The sequence below is a fragment of the Pseudorca crassidens genome, chromosome 9 (assembly GCF_039906515.1).
Source record: "Pseudorca crassidens isolate mPseCra1 chromosome 9, mPseCra1.hap1, whole genome shotgun sequence".
Taxonomy (NCBI): Eukaryota; Metazoa; Chordata; class Mammalia; order Artiodactyla; family Delphinidae; genus Pseudorca; species Pseudorca crassidens.
The window spans coordinates 98,884,843-98,902,151 of record NC_090304.1 but is presented as its reverse complement, the minus strand read 5'-3'; the positions used below and the strand labels follow the sequence as shown (position 1 = coordinate 98,902,151).

At 41.4% G+C, this 17,309-nt stretch overlaps 1 long non-coding RNA gene across 1 annotated transcript; it reads left to right on the top strand.

The window, feature by feature from the left end:
* The first annotated feature begins 370 nt into the window (after positions 1 to 370).
* Positions 371 to 2,241, top strand: LOC137229743 (uncharacterized). Its single transcript, XR_010945828.1, has 3 exons — positions 371 to 610; positions 936 to 1,051; positions 1,661 to 2,241. It is a non-coding gene; the product is annotated as an uncharacterized lncRNA (long non-coding RNA).
* The last annotated feature ends 15,068 nt before the right edge of the window (positions 2,242 to 17,309 follow it).

The window sequence follows — 17,309 nt, the reverse complement described above, 5'->3', positions numbered from 1 at the left end:
CTCTTGAAACTTCCTGTTCCATTTCAGTGACACCAGTTTGGCTCAGTTTTCGCCTCCAAGCTGGGATCAAATGTTGCCCAAGTATGGGGAGAAGAGGAGAGATATCTCGTTCTCTCCCTTGACTTTTCTCACTTCAACTCCTCTCTTCTCACGTTCTTCATGGAAGCTTAAACTAGATTCCCTGGGAAGAGTCCTGTCCTGGTCACCAGCAGCCTACACGGCAGTAGGCTCTGCCACTGCTCTAAGCAGCTCACGATGGGTACCGAAAGCTCCTGGGCGGGGGTGGGGGTGGGGGTGGGGCGTGCTCCACAGGATGGGGAGAAGTGAAGATGAGTGGGATGCAGGGGATATGTGATGTGGGAGATGCCTATGTTCACAGAGCAAAGTGATGTTGTACAGAAAGCCTGCCTCTGCTAATGAGCCTGGGAAAAGGACAGAAAGGAAATGGATTATTTCTGTTATGCCTTTTGGGAGACGGCTTTCCATGTGTCTGTCTCACATTTTTTACGTCTGGCAAGCAGGAGCAGTGACTGCTTTCCTTCCATCTTTTCAAGGCTGTTTCTACAGCAAATAGCATCGAAAGAAAGAGCTAGCCTGGAGCACAGGACAGGTATGCTGACTACCCATTATACAAAATTGGGGTTCTCTAAGCTCAGGCTCCTCTCTCTACTGCACCCCACAGTGTGATCAGCCATCACCTGGCTCTCTTCCCATTGCCCTGTGCAATTTGTGTCCAGTGAAACAATGCAAATATGTTGATACTCATGTTGCTTGCTGTGCTATGAGGGATCAAGTCCTTCATCTCTGATCTAGGAGTCTCACGGACTCGTTCAGCATCCATGAAACCGTGTCAGGTTAACTTATAAGCTTAATAGGAGCGTAGCATTTCAGACCCTTCACAGTTCTTGACAATGCTGTCTCCTCTCTACCTAAAGGCAGTGATACAAGAATTTGGCCCTTTATGCCCTATCTCCCTGGGAAAAGAGGGGTGAGAGAAAAAGAGGATCTATTGATTGAATGTCCTCTGTTTGCCAAGCTGGACTGTGCTGAGGTGAGCCTTTCATCTATTAATTCATTTAATCTTCACGATAATCCTGGGAATAGGCATTATCCTACCCATTTTACAGATGAGGAATCCTAGGCTCAGTGAGGTGACGTGCCTCACCAAGGTCACACGCAGGTACAGTGTAGCGGCAGGATTTAAACCTAGACCTGTGTCTGCTAAGAGAGCCCCTGATTCCTCTATTACACCATTCTGGAAAGTCAGTCAGTTCTTCGTGTTGACTAGGTGCCCAGCCCAAGATAGCTTGGGAGATGCCAGCAAGCCTAAAATCATTTCTCTCCCCCGTCTGTTATCTGCCCTGTGATTTTGCCTAGTTCTACCCCTGGGTACACTCCTTTACTCCTAGTTTAACAGAGAACTTTTTACTTTTTTCATGTGATCTAGACTTCTACCTTCTCTTTTCTGGGACCCCTGCCTCCCACCCGATATCATGCTGATTTCTTAGCCTTCATCTTCTCGATCCTGCCTATTGCTTTGTTTTATTTTATCCTATTTTTCCTACTCAGAAGGAAGGATGTGAAGCAATTTCTCTGATATCACAGAATCCATAACACTCTCCAGACTTCACAGTTCTAAAAAATCTTGTTTGGTTTTCAGATGTGACTGGAGTGATTTGCACCCGATGCTTAGACTGGCCATCTGCTCAAAGGCTGCTCAGAAAGACATGCCCTTGTGTTCTCCTGCCACAGACCAGTCTGCTCTGCCTGCAGCTGTGGGTTTCCAGGACCTTGTACCTATGTCACGTTGTTTGAAGCTGAGCTTCAAGGAATCATAGGAGCATTTGCCTGGACCTACTACATAAGCTAAATACAGCATGAACTGACCTTGTCTTATAGGAAGTGGGTCAAGGAATGAGCTTCTCTTTTGTGCAGAGCTTGTTTACTTTCCAGTTAAGAGGGGAGAGCACCAGGCTGATGGCGTATACATGTGAGTACAAGGGAGACAGAGAAATGAGCAGTCCTTTGCATCGAGAAGGTTTGCTGAGGTCTTGGGCTTTAGAAAGTCGCTGTTAACTCCTCTCTCTGGGGCTCGATATCACTAGATAACCAAGTTCTTGTGGGAGCTTTCATGAGGGTTATAGTTCACTGATAAAAATAAATGTTGTAAAATAATCTAAATGCTTGACTGAGAATATACATGCTGCTTTAAGGAGTAGACTTAGTTTGGCAATAAACTTATATAGCTGACCTAACTCTAATTCTCTGGGGAAGAAAATTGCCACCTACCCCAGAACGCCATCCAAATACTCACAAGAATGGGCCAATTAGCGATTCATATTTTTAAACACTTATTAGCACTGCCCATACTCAGGCTAAGCAAATTTTGAAATAAAAAGAAAGGGATGAAGGGACGTCGACCATGCTTTATGGAGCTCATAACCAAATTGAAGAGAAAGACGGTAATACTTGAAAAAGAAATAACCTACACCAGACTGTAGGTGAAAAGACACATATGAGCAGCAGAGATGATAACTAGGTGCTGCAGAAATTGTGAAAAAGTATCATTAGTCTCCTAGTTACCAAGACACTAAATTGGGGTGACATCTTGAAAGCCCACACCTACTTCACTCCCACCCAGACGCCTCCAAAATCCCTCTCACAGCCTCCTCTTTCTCCTTTCCATACCTAATGTCAGCACCTTACTTCAAGACTTTATCAATTTATATTTAAATTTTTAAAACTCGCATGTCTCCTTGCTGGCCTCTTCCCACTTTAATTCACATGGAGTACAAATTAAGCTCTGATCCTTTTCCTTCCCTATTTCCAAGTTGAAATGAAGTCAAAGTTTGAGGATCGGCATGAAAGAAGAATCCAGGTTTGAGATGATCTAGGCTTAGTTCTGGGAATGGTAACAGTGGAAGAGGGAAAGAAAGAAAGGAAACGAGAAGCAAGATTTGATGTTTGGAACGTAGGGGATGACAGCAAGTAGCATTACTAAGAACTATGGGCTTAAATCTAGAAGACCAGAAGGTGGGCAAAGGTCAAATATAGAGAAGAGCACGTTTCCAAGGAGAGATGCTGAAGTGAGGAGATTTGGGGCTTTAGTCATCCACCACTTGGAATGCACTTAGTAGGACATAGGAGGTGTTCAATAGATGTTTGTTGAATGAATGAATAAAAGAATGAATGAATAGCCCTCAATTTCATCATACCCATCGTATTTTATCTTTACAACAACTCTGTTTGGTGGTTCTTTTTATTATCTCCGTTTTTCTGATGTCTGAACCAAGGCTCAGAGAGGTGGTATGATTCCCCCAGGATCCCACAGTGATGAGTGGCAGTGCTTTAAGGTGAAGCCAGATCAGCATGAGTTTGCAATCCATCTGTCACGTTGCCCTCTGGAAATATCTGAGTCCAGCACACATAGAATTGGGGCTGGGAAGACAGGTCATGATTAGCTGTGGGACTCGTTTACAAAAGGTGATTGTTCATAACTGAAGCCACGACCATGAATGAGACGCTAGAGGAATGTTGTGAATGTCTTTGACCTGAACAATGGGTAAGGCCAGCATTTCAGAGATAAGGAGAGGAAGAGGAACCCTTGAGAACAGCAGAGAAAATCAGAGGAGAACTAACGGAAGAAGAATCATGGAACCAAGAGAGAAAGGAGATTTGTCATAAATATAGGGTCCACAGTATCAAAAACTGCAGAAGTATCTTTGAAGGGAGCACGGTTTGAGGGAAAGGGAAGTACCTGGACCATAGCAGATCACCTGGTTTAAAACCATCCTTTTGCTTTAACCTCGAGCAAGTTGCCTTAACCGTATGGAATGTGTTGATTTATCAAATGGTCATCATATACGTTTGGCAGGATTAAATGAGCTCATGAAATAAAGGACCTAATACCAGGCTTGGCATCACAGAGCAGACAACAGCTGATACTTACAAGGCACCAGGTACTGATCCAAGCGTTCAACGTGTATCCATTCATTTAAGCCACATAACAACCCTGCTAGCTGGGTTCTGTTTTCATCAGCTTCAATTTGCAGATGAGGAGACACAGGCTTAGATAGTTTAAATAAATCCCTCAAGGTCACACAGCTTGTGAGTGGCAGAAGCTTGGATTTAAACCCAAGCATTCTGTTCTCAGAGCCTATGCTTTTAACCACCATGTTTGCTGAACTTCGTTGAGTAAATTACCAATAACTATTAGTTCCCTTCCCTTCAAGAACACGTGAGCTACATCAACTTTTTCAAGTAGGAAGATTAAAAGTATTTAAACTAGGGGTGAGCAGACAACATACCTTAGGCCAAATATAGCTCATTGCCTCTTTGCGAGGCCCACAAGCTAAGAATGGTTTTTGTGTTTTCAAATGGTTGAAAAAAGTTTTTTAAATAATATTTTGAGACACGTGAAGATTATACAAAATTCAAATTTCTACCAATAAAGTTTTATTGGAACACAAATATGTCCATTTACGGATCGTCTCTGCCACTTTTGTACTGTAAGAGCAAAACTGAATAGTTGCGAGAGAGACCCTACAGCCCCCTAACCCTGAAATATTTACTCTCTGATCCTTTACAGGAAAAGATTGCTGACCCCCTAATATAACCAAAAACTCTGTGGCGAATAAAGACAAGTGGATTTAAGGGCTTGAATTTCTCAGGAATGTTGTTGCCCTTCACCCCCGTTCTCAGACCCTCGATGGACTACTCCCGCACCTGCACTTCATTAGGAGATGGGGGTGGGGAGAAAAGAAATCTCCAACCCGCTAGTTTGTTGAGTTTCTTGGGTGGAGGAGGAAGGTGGAAGGATGCTCGCTGCTGAGGGTGAAGGTGAGGCTTTCTTTTCAGTCCTGAATTACAGCCAGATGAGTTTATCCCTTTTTTGGCTGTGGAATGGTAACTTTTGGGTTTTTTTTTTTTTTTTTTGCGGTACGCGGGACTCTCACTGCTGCGGCCTCTCCCGTTGCGGAGCACAGGCTCCGGACGCACAGGCTCAGCGGCCATGGCTCACGGGCCCAGCCGCTCCGCTGCATGTGGGATCTTCCCGGACCGGGGCATAAACCCGTGTCCCCTACATCGGCAGGCGGACTCTCAACCACTGCGCCACCAGGGAAGCCCTGTGAGATTTTGTTTGTTTGTTTGTTTTTGCGGTACGCGGGCCTCTTACTGTTGTGGCCTCTCCCGTTGTGGAGCACAGGCTCCGGACGCGCAGGCTCAGCGGCCATGGCTCACGGGACCAGCCGCTCCGCGGCATGTGGGATCTTCCCGGACCGGGGCACAAACCCGTATCCCCTGCATCGGCAGGCAGATTCTCAACCACTGCGCCACCAGGGAAGCCCTGGAATGATAACTTTTAATGCGCTTAGTAAGCGCAGGTGCTCAGCAGTCAGGGGAGGAGAGGCCGTAGCCAAGTCACATCACAGGTGTCTTCTCCCAAGGGCCAGGCCGTGAGCGGAAAAGCCTCCTGCTTAGACGCGTTCCAAGTGTCTACCTGCTCTTCACTGGGGAATGATGATGCCTCTTGGACTTTTGCACAGGGCTGGGAGCCAGTTCACCTGGGTTCCATGTTGAGATTTCTCAGCAGATCTCCAGCGCGGTGGCACCAAGTGGATTCCTTTCTGTCTGCTTTGCTTAACATAATTAAACTGAAGTCAGATGTTTATCAGATTCTCCAGTGCGTTCATGCATCCAGCCTATAAGATAACCAGTAAACAAGAGGGTGATAACGGCAGGGATATGCCTGCTTGTTTTCTTTTTTTTTTAATTTTCTAAAATTGTGGTAAAATATATATAACATAACATTTACCATTTTAAACATGTTTAAGGGAACAGTTCTGTGACATTAAGTATATTCACATTGTTGTGCAGCCTTCACCACCATCCATCTCCAGAACTCTTTCGTCTTCCCCAACTGAAACTCTGCTGCCACTGAACAGTAACTCCCCATTTTCCCTCCCTCCAAAGACCAACAACTACCTCTATGAATTAGACTTCTCCAGGTATCTCAGGTAAGTGGAACCATACAGTACTTTTCCTTTTGCGTCTGGCTTATTTCACTTAGAATGATGTCTTTAACGTTCATCCATGTTGTAGCCTATGTCAGAATTTCCTTCCTTTTTAAGGCTGAATAATATTTGATTTATGTAATTTTGTTTATCCATTCACCTGTTGATGGGCACTAGTTTTTTTTTCTACCTTGTGGCTGTTGTGAATAATGCTGCTATGAACATGGGCATACAAATATCTGTTCAAGTCTCTGATTTCACTTCTTTTGGATATATATCGCAAAGTGGAATTGTTGGGTCACATGATAACTGTTTTTAATTTTTGGAGGGACAACCATACTGTGTTTCATAGTGCCTGGACCATTTTGCATTCCCACCAGCTGTGCATAATGGTTCCAATTTCCCCACATCCTTGCCAATACTTGTTATTTTCTCTTGTGTTTTTTGTGTTTGTTTGTTTAGTAGTAACCATTCTGATGGATGTGAAGTGGTATCTCGTGGTTTTGATTTGTGTTTTCCTAGCGATGTTAAGCATCTTCTCATGTGCTTATTGGCTAATTGGTGTCTTCTTCAGAGAAATGTCTGTTCAGGTCATTGCCCATTTTTGATTTGGATTGTTTGTTTTTGGTGGTTGTTCAGTTGTAGGTGTTCTTTCTATATTCTAGATATTAACCCTTTATCAGATGTATGATTTGCAAATATTTTTTCCTATTCCATGGGTTGCCTTTTCCCTCTGTTGATAGTGTCCTTTGATGCACAAAATGTTTTGATTTTGAGGTAATTGCTGTTTTTTTGTGTTTTTTTTGTTGCTGTTGCCTGTGTTTTTGGTGTCACATCCAAGATATTGTTGCCAAATCCAGTGTCGGGAAGAGTTTCTCCTATGTTTACTTCGAGAGTTTTATAGTTTTAGCTTTTACATTTAGGTCTTTATTCCATCTTGGATTAATTTTTGTATATGGTATAAGGTAAGTGTTTGACTTCATTCTTTTGCACATGGATATCCAGGTTTCCCAACATCATTTGTTGAAAAGACTGTCCTTTCCCCACTGAATGGTCTTGGCACCCTTATCAAAAATCTTTGACCATATATGTAAGGGTTTATTTCTGAGTTGGCTTGAGTTTTGATATTAGCAGATATGCCTCTCAAATCAAGACTGAAGTTGTATAAACTTTCCATAGACGATCTAAGAGCCAATGCATTCATGCTATTAGAACATCAGTGATAGCCCATCTCAAGCTAGAGTTTCAAATGCATGAATCTGTATCACCACTAGTTTGTGAGTTCCCAGAGAGCAGGAACTCTCTTATAACTCAAATTTAAACTTAATCTATATGTTTTGTCCATTATGTGTCCAGCATCATGATAGCAGTAAGGATGCAGACACTTGTATTTAAGAGCTTGCAAATTAGCGGAGAAATAAACATGCAAACATATGAATGTCTTTTTGTGAGAAGAATACTCCAGAAGGTAAAGTAGGGGTACAAAGATGGAAGTGGTGACATCTAGTTGGAGAGGAGAGATAACTTTCTCAGAAGTGGTCACACTTGTGCTGAGTTTTGAAGGATGATTAAGAGTTTTGCCTAACAAAAACGGCAGAGGTCATCAGGACATTCAAAATGGAGGAACCACACCTGCAGACTTGGAGGGGGACTGCAGTATGGTCGTTGGAGGACTAGCACATATATTACAAGGCCAGGAGGAGTGGGAGAAGAGCCTAGAGGGGTAGGCAGGAGACAGGTCCCAGAACTTGAACTTTATTTTGAGTGTGATTGGAAGGATTTACATGTCTATCCCTTAGACTAGTCCTTAGCACTTATCATTGTTTATTGAACTGATTTTAGTCCAGTACAACAATGATATATGTTTCTTTTCCTTCTCAAACATCATCTCTTCTTCTTCTTTTCTTTCCTTTTTTTTTTTCTTTTCTCTCTTTCTAATATGATTTTGATGGCTTTGCTACTTTTCCTCGGCTCAGTATCTCAACTACCAAAGGACATAAACTACACTGGGGCATGAATTTAGACAAAAACAACAACCAAAAAAGTGAACTCATAAGAGAAAACATTGAAACCACCTAGGTTAGGCTCAGTTGAACTTCCAAATGTGTTTTAAATTAGTTCTTCTCAACCATGACTACAAGTTTGAAACATTCAAAGCAACCTTATTGGAATTGGAACAAGGCATATTTGGTTTCCTCTAAAGGATTTTTTAAAAAGTGGAGTTAAGAGCAGAGATCCCAAACGTAAAACTACGTGAAAAGAAAGCCCATAAGCAAATTGTCTTCATAACAAATGGCATTAAAACTTCCAAACTATCAAAAGTTGTGATCTCTTAGGAACATCTCACTCAGAGGAACAATGCCTATGCCACACCCTCATTTATCTGGGCAGGGCCAGTCAGATGCAAGTGAGCGGAGGAAGCATTTGGAACCATCGAAACAGATGTGAGGGGTCCAGAAACTCAGATACGTTTTGCTCTTATTTTATACAAGCAAACTTGGTTGCCTAGTTTCTTTATACAAGCAAACTTGGTTGCCTAGTTTCTTTATACAAGCAAACTTGGTTGCCTAGTTTCTTAAGAGGACAGAATATGAACAGTAAGGTATAAGGTCACCAAAAGAGAGGTGTCTAGAAACAGGTCCAAGGATTCTTTTGGGAAAAAAAAAATACTGTTGGTTTGACAAAGAAAAGATAGAAAAAAATTTGAAAGTAAAAATCTACAAACTCTAAAAAGAAAACCCACATACAACACATAAAGCATCCTTGGATTATTTAATAAGGAAATAGAGGCCTACCCCCGCCTCAGTAGCCTCCAATGCATCTCCAAAGGAAGGAACAGAATCAAAGTTAATGTTCAAAACGATTCCTTCGTTCCCGTATAGCTATATTGATACTTCAAACGTTTAGGCCTGCAAAGTAGTGCAGATGAGCTATTCTGGAAAATTTACTTCTGCAGAAATAACGGTATCTCATTCTGCGATGATGCTAGTTGAATGAAGCATCAGACCACCTCACCTAATGTTAGCATAATTTCCTACTTAAGTAGCAAACCTTTATCGTTAGAGAGCTTATATAATTTTCCCATATACTAAATATGATCTTAGTCAAGACCATCTCCTTATCTGTGAAATGATAATAATAATACTAAGTATATCAGAGATCTGCTTTGAGGGCAAAAAGAGATAATGTATGGTATCTAGCATTTTACATAGTCAATACTTCATAAATGTTAAATACTGCTACTACTACTACTGCAACGAATGTTGATCTTATAACAGGACTGTACCTGGGTTCCTATCCTAACTCCATTTATGAGCTATAAGATCTTGGGAGAGGTACTTTACTTCTTTCTGCTTCAGTTGTTTCATCTGGAAAATGAAAACAAGGCTATATCATATGTACCTCAGGGGGTTGCTACAAGGATTAAATGAGATACTATATGAAAAACACTTCAGTTAGGGCCAGGCACGGAGTAAGGATTTAAGTACTATTAACTGTAATTATTACTGCTGTTGTTGTTATCCTCCATTTTGCTTGTAAGGATGGTAGTTCTCAAAGAGTGGTTTGGGGACCCCTGGTGGTCCCTTCTGCAGGCAGCCCAAGCGGTCCAGACTGTTGTGTGTCTTTTTCAGTCCTTGAATGTACAGTGGAGTTTACCCAAGACGACATGAAGTGTGATATCACCATAGGTTGAATGCAGTTGCACATTTGAGACGCTAGCTGTCTTCTATTAAATAATAGAGATTTGCAAAACTGTAAAACAATGTTATTCTCTCTCTATTTTTTTGTAAAATAGTTATTTTTCCAAAATTATGTTTTATGGTAGCCTATGATGGGTTTATTGCTGTTATTTTAAAATGAATCAATTTTAATGCTTAATTTTAATTTCTAATATGGTAAATATCAAAATATATAATCCACATAAAGGAAAATTCTTTGGGGCTCTCAATAATTTTAAGACTGTAAAGGGGTCCTGATACAGAAAAGTTTGAGAACCACTATCTTAGTACATAAAGCTTCAGAGTTGTTGACATCCTTCAAGGTCACTTTCTTGAGATTTGAGTAGAGGTAGAGTCAAGTCTCAACCAAAGTTTACTGATAATGAAACCTGTTGATCATTATAATACATCACACTCCAAGGGTCATGGAGCTCCTACATGGGGAGAGGGCCAATGGTCATTACAATGCTTTTATAGTTGAGTATGGTTGCAGGGTTCTGTGTGGTCAACTTAGCAAGACTCTACTCTAGACATGGTATTCAAGGCTAATATATGTTTTCCAGTATCTTAAATTTTACTCACGTGGCCAACCACTGCAGCACTGAATTCACATACAGTTCTTGCCTGGTGATTAAGAGGAGGCACCTGGTGTTAATACTCTTGAGTTGTAGCTTTAGAGTCCAAACTGATTCCCATCACAGGTTTTCAATCTCAAGTGTCAGGCAAGAATTCTCACCCGTTTGTAAGCCACTTTAAATACGGTTCTCAGGAGTTCAAGAACTAATCCCTGAAGAAACTGGGTCAAGTTCTTCCCAGTCCCGTCCCCATACCACAGATAGCTGAGCTTCAGTCTTAAGGAAATACTTTGGGACACCAGGGCATACTTAAAGGAGGGAAAATAAACAGGACAGACTTCCAGAGAAAAGACATATGTGACCTCTCTTCCAATAAGCATTTGATACTCGCATGTATTTCACTGGAACAAGTTGGTTTAAGTACGTACTATTCTGACTTTGGGTTTCCAGCATTGTCTTGATGCAAAGTTGACACCTGCTGTGTTGTTTAAGACCTTTGTCTCAGAGGCTTCAGATTTTTTCACACATATACACACGCATATACAATGCATTTGGTTGGGTTGGATTGAAATCTTCAGTAGTAATTCAAAGAGTTTGGCTTCCGGGGTAATGTCACAGGTTTGCATGCATTATGCAGAATTTTCTGCTAAGTGCAATAGGCCCTTGGAAATTGAATTGGTTGATTTCAATCCAATGCTTATTTGACATAAATGTCACATTTATGCTGAAGAGTCATATCATTCTTCTATTTCTGCTCCAATAATGTTAATTCTTAAAGTGTTACCCTACATAGGCTATGACTACACGGTGCCAAATATCCATCTGGAGGTAAGAAACCTTTATTTTATTATCCCAATGTTCCTAAATCTAATATTTGATAGGATGGAGTTAAATTACCTGGATGTTTAACTATTTTCATTTGTGGCTGGATGCTGCAGTGTTGTAGAGGAAGAAGTAATATGAAATGAAAACCATTTTGATCAAACTATATGACACCCCAGAAATAAACAACCCTCCTCCAATATTTTGCTCAATTGAATAATCTCAACCAAATGTTATCAGATCAGTTTGTGTGTGGAACACAATGTGCCAAACAAAATAAATTGACTATTTTACTGTTGAAATAATGTGAAAGGAGCGTGGGGCTCGGGGAAACAAGCACGAGATATACTGGGCAAGGCAAAGGAGGTTCAATTCTCTCCTCCTCCTCCAAGGAGGGTCTGACCAGAGCTGGCTATCTCCAGCGACAGAACAGGGACACCGGTACTCTTATCTTTGACTCTACAGAGGATGCTTCTCTTGTGATGCCTTCAACCCAGCCAGCCCTGTGGTTTTGGAAGAGAGGCATACAAGGTAGTTCTAACTACTGACTTATAGGGAAGGATTCTCCCTCCCTCAGTTTTCCAGCCAGTGTCTCGGCACGTACTGGAAACACTCCAGGCTTTAGGGATGACCCATTCATTGACTCTTCATCACTACCTTAACCTAAGACTTGGAAATTCAGGCAGCAGACCACCACACCATCCACAGTCTACTACTGCTGGATGCTGGCTTATCTTGTCCTAGAGAAGTACCTAACTGAGGTATTTCCTGGGACACAAGACTACACAGCACAGGCTGACCAGTAGGAGAATAATCCTGTAAAAGTTGTCCAGACTCGAGATAACACCGTCAAAGTTGTTGAGGCATTTAAATATTCTGAGATTTTCATTTAATTCCATTTGTAGCCTGCTTAGAGTTTGACTTCGTATTCCCCTTCTCTAATCAGATCTACAATATTCAAGTGGACGTTCAAGGTTAGCCATTTTCTGATAAATCTGGGGAAGAAAAGTGAAGCCATATCATGTTTCCAAGCTCTACTCTTTTCTCCACTAGCCGGGCCACCTGAGCCACAAAGTGGGTTTGGCCTCATGACCCCATTAAATAATTTATGTCTGGGTAGTCTTGGTCTTTGTCTCAAATAGGTGAAAATAGAAATATAGATGGAGCTTTTCAGGTAAACAGTTCTGGTACATTTGCCAAAAATGAACATACTTATTCAGACCTCGCTAATGAAATTGAAAGACGGACGTGTTGTACACTTATGCAATTTAGTTAAACAAATAAACCATTTAATCCGTATTTCTTGGGTGCCCACTATGTGTTAATTTTTGAAAACTATAGTTAAGTAAAAAACGTATTTTAAGGCACTCACAGTCTAAGTAAAAGATACAAAAGTAAACATAATTTCCTATCCGTGTAGTTTATTACCTGAGATACAGGTATGCGCAGCATGCCTTGGGAACGCGGAGGGTGACGAGAATTTCCTCATTATCATTACCATTAACAAGCGCCATATACATATTGTACCCAGCAGAAATACACTAAGAATTCCAGGAGCTGCCTTGTTCCGTCCTAATTCTCCATTGCCAAGGCTGCAATGATTAATCTTTAGAAAAGCTACAGTTTAACACCTGTTGAATGATATTAGGGAAAATCATCTGTGTTGCAAATAAAGAATATGTTAGGGAGGCTGGACTCAAATGGATCCAGGTTTTGATATCTTTCTCCTTCTGTTTTAGCAGACAAATAATCTGTTGCAACTTTGCTGCTTCTCTTCCCTAGCTTGGCTCTGTTCCCGTGCACCATTTTGTTCTAGGGGGATGCCTAAACTGATTCTGCAGCGTTAGCCAAAACAAATGAGGAGCTTGGCTCTGGGTCTGGTCGCAGCAGCTGCTGTGATTGAAGTTCTCTGCACCTAAGACAGTGGGGCAGCTTTCCGTTTGACAGATGAACACATTTTCATTACTAGAGAAACAGGAAGCATGGCATACTGGGCAAGAAGAAAAAAAAAGGAAAAAAGAAAGAAAGAAATATTTGGGAAGTCGCTTTGTTCTTTCTTATATCAATCATGGTTATTGTTCAGCTGAAATGTTGGTGAGGAGGTTGACCGAGTGGGAGCCTCATACCCAAGCCTCAGGCTTCTCTTCCCCCCAGACTGTAACTGTGAGCTGACAGCTGCGTGGTTTCCTGACCTCAGGTTGCCTCAGCCAGAAAATTCCTTTGCAGATCTGCTCTGAGAGGCTGTTTCTGTTCATGCATGCAGCACAGGGCAGGGAGAGGCCAGGAGGTCTAGGGGAACCCACATGTAAAGGAAAGGAAAAGAAACATTTGGCTGTTTCCATTAATTCAGTCATACAATGGAGCTGAACTGTCAAGTGAGTATTTGAAGGCCTTCAAAATAGCTACTCGAGACTTCCATGGTGATCTGGAAGCTTGTGAGTGACTCAGCTGCAGGGGGACTGGATACAGGTTCTTGAGAGAATAGAGCACATTTCTAGTAGGGCAACCTTGTGACAGCCTTTCCTTTATCATTTCATACTCAGATTCCTTTTATCAAAATGGTAGCCTTGGGAGGCATCCTTGATCCCCAGGTTTTATGTGTTGAGTCTCTAGGTAAAGGTTAGTACCATCCCGCGGTATAGAAATCCAAAAAGCAGAGGAAAAGTATGGGAAGGAGAGCAGAAGACGATGATAAGAAAATACATAAATCTAAGGGGTGAAGTTGCGCATGCAATGGCAAAAATTTAAGTATTAGGGGATGTCTTCAGGAATGAGAGGAGTCTAGAGTCCTCACAGACACATGATTGCTGAACCCTCGTTTACAATGATCACTAGACCAAGAACGTCCTGGCTACCGTGGAATCTGTTGAAGAAGTTGGATGTCAGTCAAGGCAGCTAACATATGTTGATCAACTACTATTTGTCAGACACTGTGCTTGGTGCTTTATACAATGACGTGCCTACCATAGCACATAATGTAGGCATTTGATACTTTGTCATATACATTAAAGAAGCTGAGACTTGGGCTGTCCTAGGTCGCGTGGTTAAGTGATGAAGCAAGACTTCCAACCCAGTTCTGTGTGCCTTCAAAGCCATCTTGGAGTTTTGAAAGGTTCTTCTACCCACATACCCAAGCCCTGTTTCTCCTACAGCCTTGATAACCTGCAGTATTCTTTCCTGCTTGGCCTGGACAAAGTCACTGATCTCTCTACACATGACACCAGGCTGCTGGGAATTGATGGGAATTGGCACACAAGATGAATCCTATTTGCAGTCCTTGTGCCTTTACCAATGGGCCGGGGTGGGAGGAGGGGAACTGGTTCTGCTCTCCTATTCATCTACCAAAGATTTCCAGTATAGCAGGCCATGCATTGGACTTCTGCGTTCATGACCTTAATCAGTGGGTTCCTTAAGGACTCATGAGGACTCTTACTTTTGCATCCTTGTCACATGACATGCATAATGCTTTGTCTCTGGTCTTCAAGCTAAGGACTCACACTTGCTCATCTAAAAGATCAAATCCCTTCCTATTTATCATTCTATGTTCATAAAAGCATTTGCTGAAGGCCTATTAGTGGCGGTGCCTCTGATGCCAGAAAGGTTAGGGAACTTAGTCAAGGTTCTGCAGTAAGTTACAAAACCAAGCCAAAACTCCAACTTTTCTGTTCCCCAGTGAACTTCTTCTTACAGATCAAGATTTTAAAAATCGCATCTCATAGAGCTGTAAATTTCAGTTAAAGCTTCCTACGATCCCTTAGGTTTTTTTTCCCCCAAGCCAATCAAAGTTTAATTGTTCTTATAATAGTACTATATCTAAAATAAGCTTCTGATAGGCTTTTTTTCTTCTTATTTTAGTTTCTTTCTTCTTGTCTCTAAATTACCCTTTTATCTTTGCTCTTGAAAATGAATTTGTTCCCAAGTGCAACCAAGGGCATTTTGTGAGGAAAGATATGTGCAAATGTTGCTGCTTCCTATAAGCAGAGAAGTTATATGTATGAATTACTAAGCTTCTCAGCCTTAGTTTCCTCATTAGTGGTATGAGATATCAGTGCCCACCTCTTAGGGTTGTTGTGGGAATTAAACTAATTATTTTACATAAAGCATCTAACAACATGCCAAACACATAGTAGGCATTTAGCAAATATTAGTCTCTATTATCGTTAATATTGATGTGAATTGTGTAAGGAATGACATAAAAAGGATAAAGAAAAGTACTACCTCCATAACTTCTAAACCTTACTACATTATTATTTTTGTACCTATGATTTCCTTTTACTATAGATTATTGATTACAGGCTAGGTTTGATTTGATATCTATCTAAAATCCACCTATCTGTCTATCACTGGGCGAGTCAGGGTCAACTATTGTGCCTGCCATGCCCACAGCCTTTTCTCAGGGAGACCACAGCTCTTCCTGAAGGAGCATCCTGGACAGCCATATTCTCAACCCAGTGGTCTTGTATCCAGGTTCCCCAAGTCCGATGAACTGACTTGAGGGTAAGCAATGCACAGGTCAGCAAGTGGCCTGAGAAATCTCTCTCTACTCAGGAATGAGCTAAGCTAATAAGATCCTCTCAACTCTGCAGTTAGTCTTGGGAGTTGTGGAGAAGATTAAGCTTTTAACAGTAAGAGCTGAATTCTGAAAGGAGACACAGAGAGAGCTCATGAAGTAGAGTGAGGCCATACCCTGGAGTTGTGAGCAAACGGAGACTAAAATTTAGCAGAAGCACTTGCTACTTATGACGACCGACAACCGTCTCTCCATGGCCTCCAGTTAAAAATTCTGTGCACCTGTGTCCCCCTGGTCCCAACAGTGAGGCTCCTCTTGGGTGGCTTTGAATTCCCAGCCGCTTTTCTCATGCCATGTTTTGTTTGGAGGGACTCAGAGCTATTCTCAGACCCACCTGTTGATTTGCTTCAGTGGTCACTGCTCTATCACTCAAATGCCATGATGGACCTGGAATTTCTCTACGAAGTGTGCAGTCACCCAGACTGCATAGGGCAAATTAGAAAATGATGCCTTCTGTTTTGGAATCAGAACAGCTTGTCTGCATGTCTGGTATTTCTGTCAGGGATTCTATTATTCCTGTTATTTCCGACCACAGCTGGGACATGGGCTACTTCTCAGGGACTGAAGAGCATGCCTGTTAATCCACCCTTTCTTCCTTCTTTGATCAAACTCTTCTCAGCTAATGAATCCTAGTGTCTTCACATAGTCTTCCTTACTCTCTAGCTTACGGTATATGTAACTGTAGGGTTTTGTTTGTTTGTTTGTTAGTGGTTGCCTTCAAGTTTACGATGTGCGTTTATAACTAATGCAAATCCACTTTCAAATAATACTGTACTCCTTCATGGGTAGTGCAAGTACCTTATAACAGAGTATTCTTAATTTTTTCCTCCTGTCCCTTATAGTATTGCTGTCATTTATTTCACTTATAGGTACACTATAATCTCCAAACACATTGACACTATCATTATTTTGAACAAACTGTTATCTGTTAGATCAATTAAGAATAAGAGAAATAAAAGATTTTATTTTACCTTCATTTACTCTTTCCCTAATATTTTTCTCTTCCTTACATAGGTCCAAGTTTCTGACCTCTATCCTTTTTCCTCTCTCTGAAGAATTTCTTTTAACATATCTTACAAGGCAGATCTACTGGCAACAAATTACCTAAATTTTGGTTTGTCTGAGAAAGTCTTTATTTCTCCTTTACTTCTGGATAATTTTACTAGACACAGAATTCTTGTTGGTGGGCTTTTTTCTTTTAGCACTTTAAATATCTCACTTTACTTGCTTCTTGCTTGTTTGATTTGTGAAGAGAAGTCTCATGTACTTCTTATCCACTTTTCCTCTATAAGTGAGGTGAAGTTTTTTCCTCTCTGATTCTTTTTATTATTTTCCCTCCCTCCCCCAACCCCCCGCAATCCCACCCATCTAGATCATAACAGAGCACCAAGCTGAGCTCCCTGTGCTATACAGCAAGTTCCCACTAGCTATCTGTTTTACACATGGTAGTGTAATTATGTCAAAGCTAACCTCCCAATTCATGCCACCCTCCCCTTCCCCCAACCCCATGTTCATACGTCTGTTCTCTATGTCTGTGTTTCTATTCCTGCCTGCAAATAGGTTCATCTGTACCATTTTTCTAGATTCCACATATATGTGTTAACATACA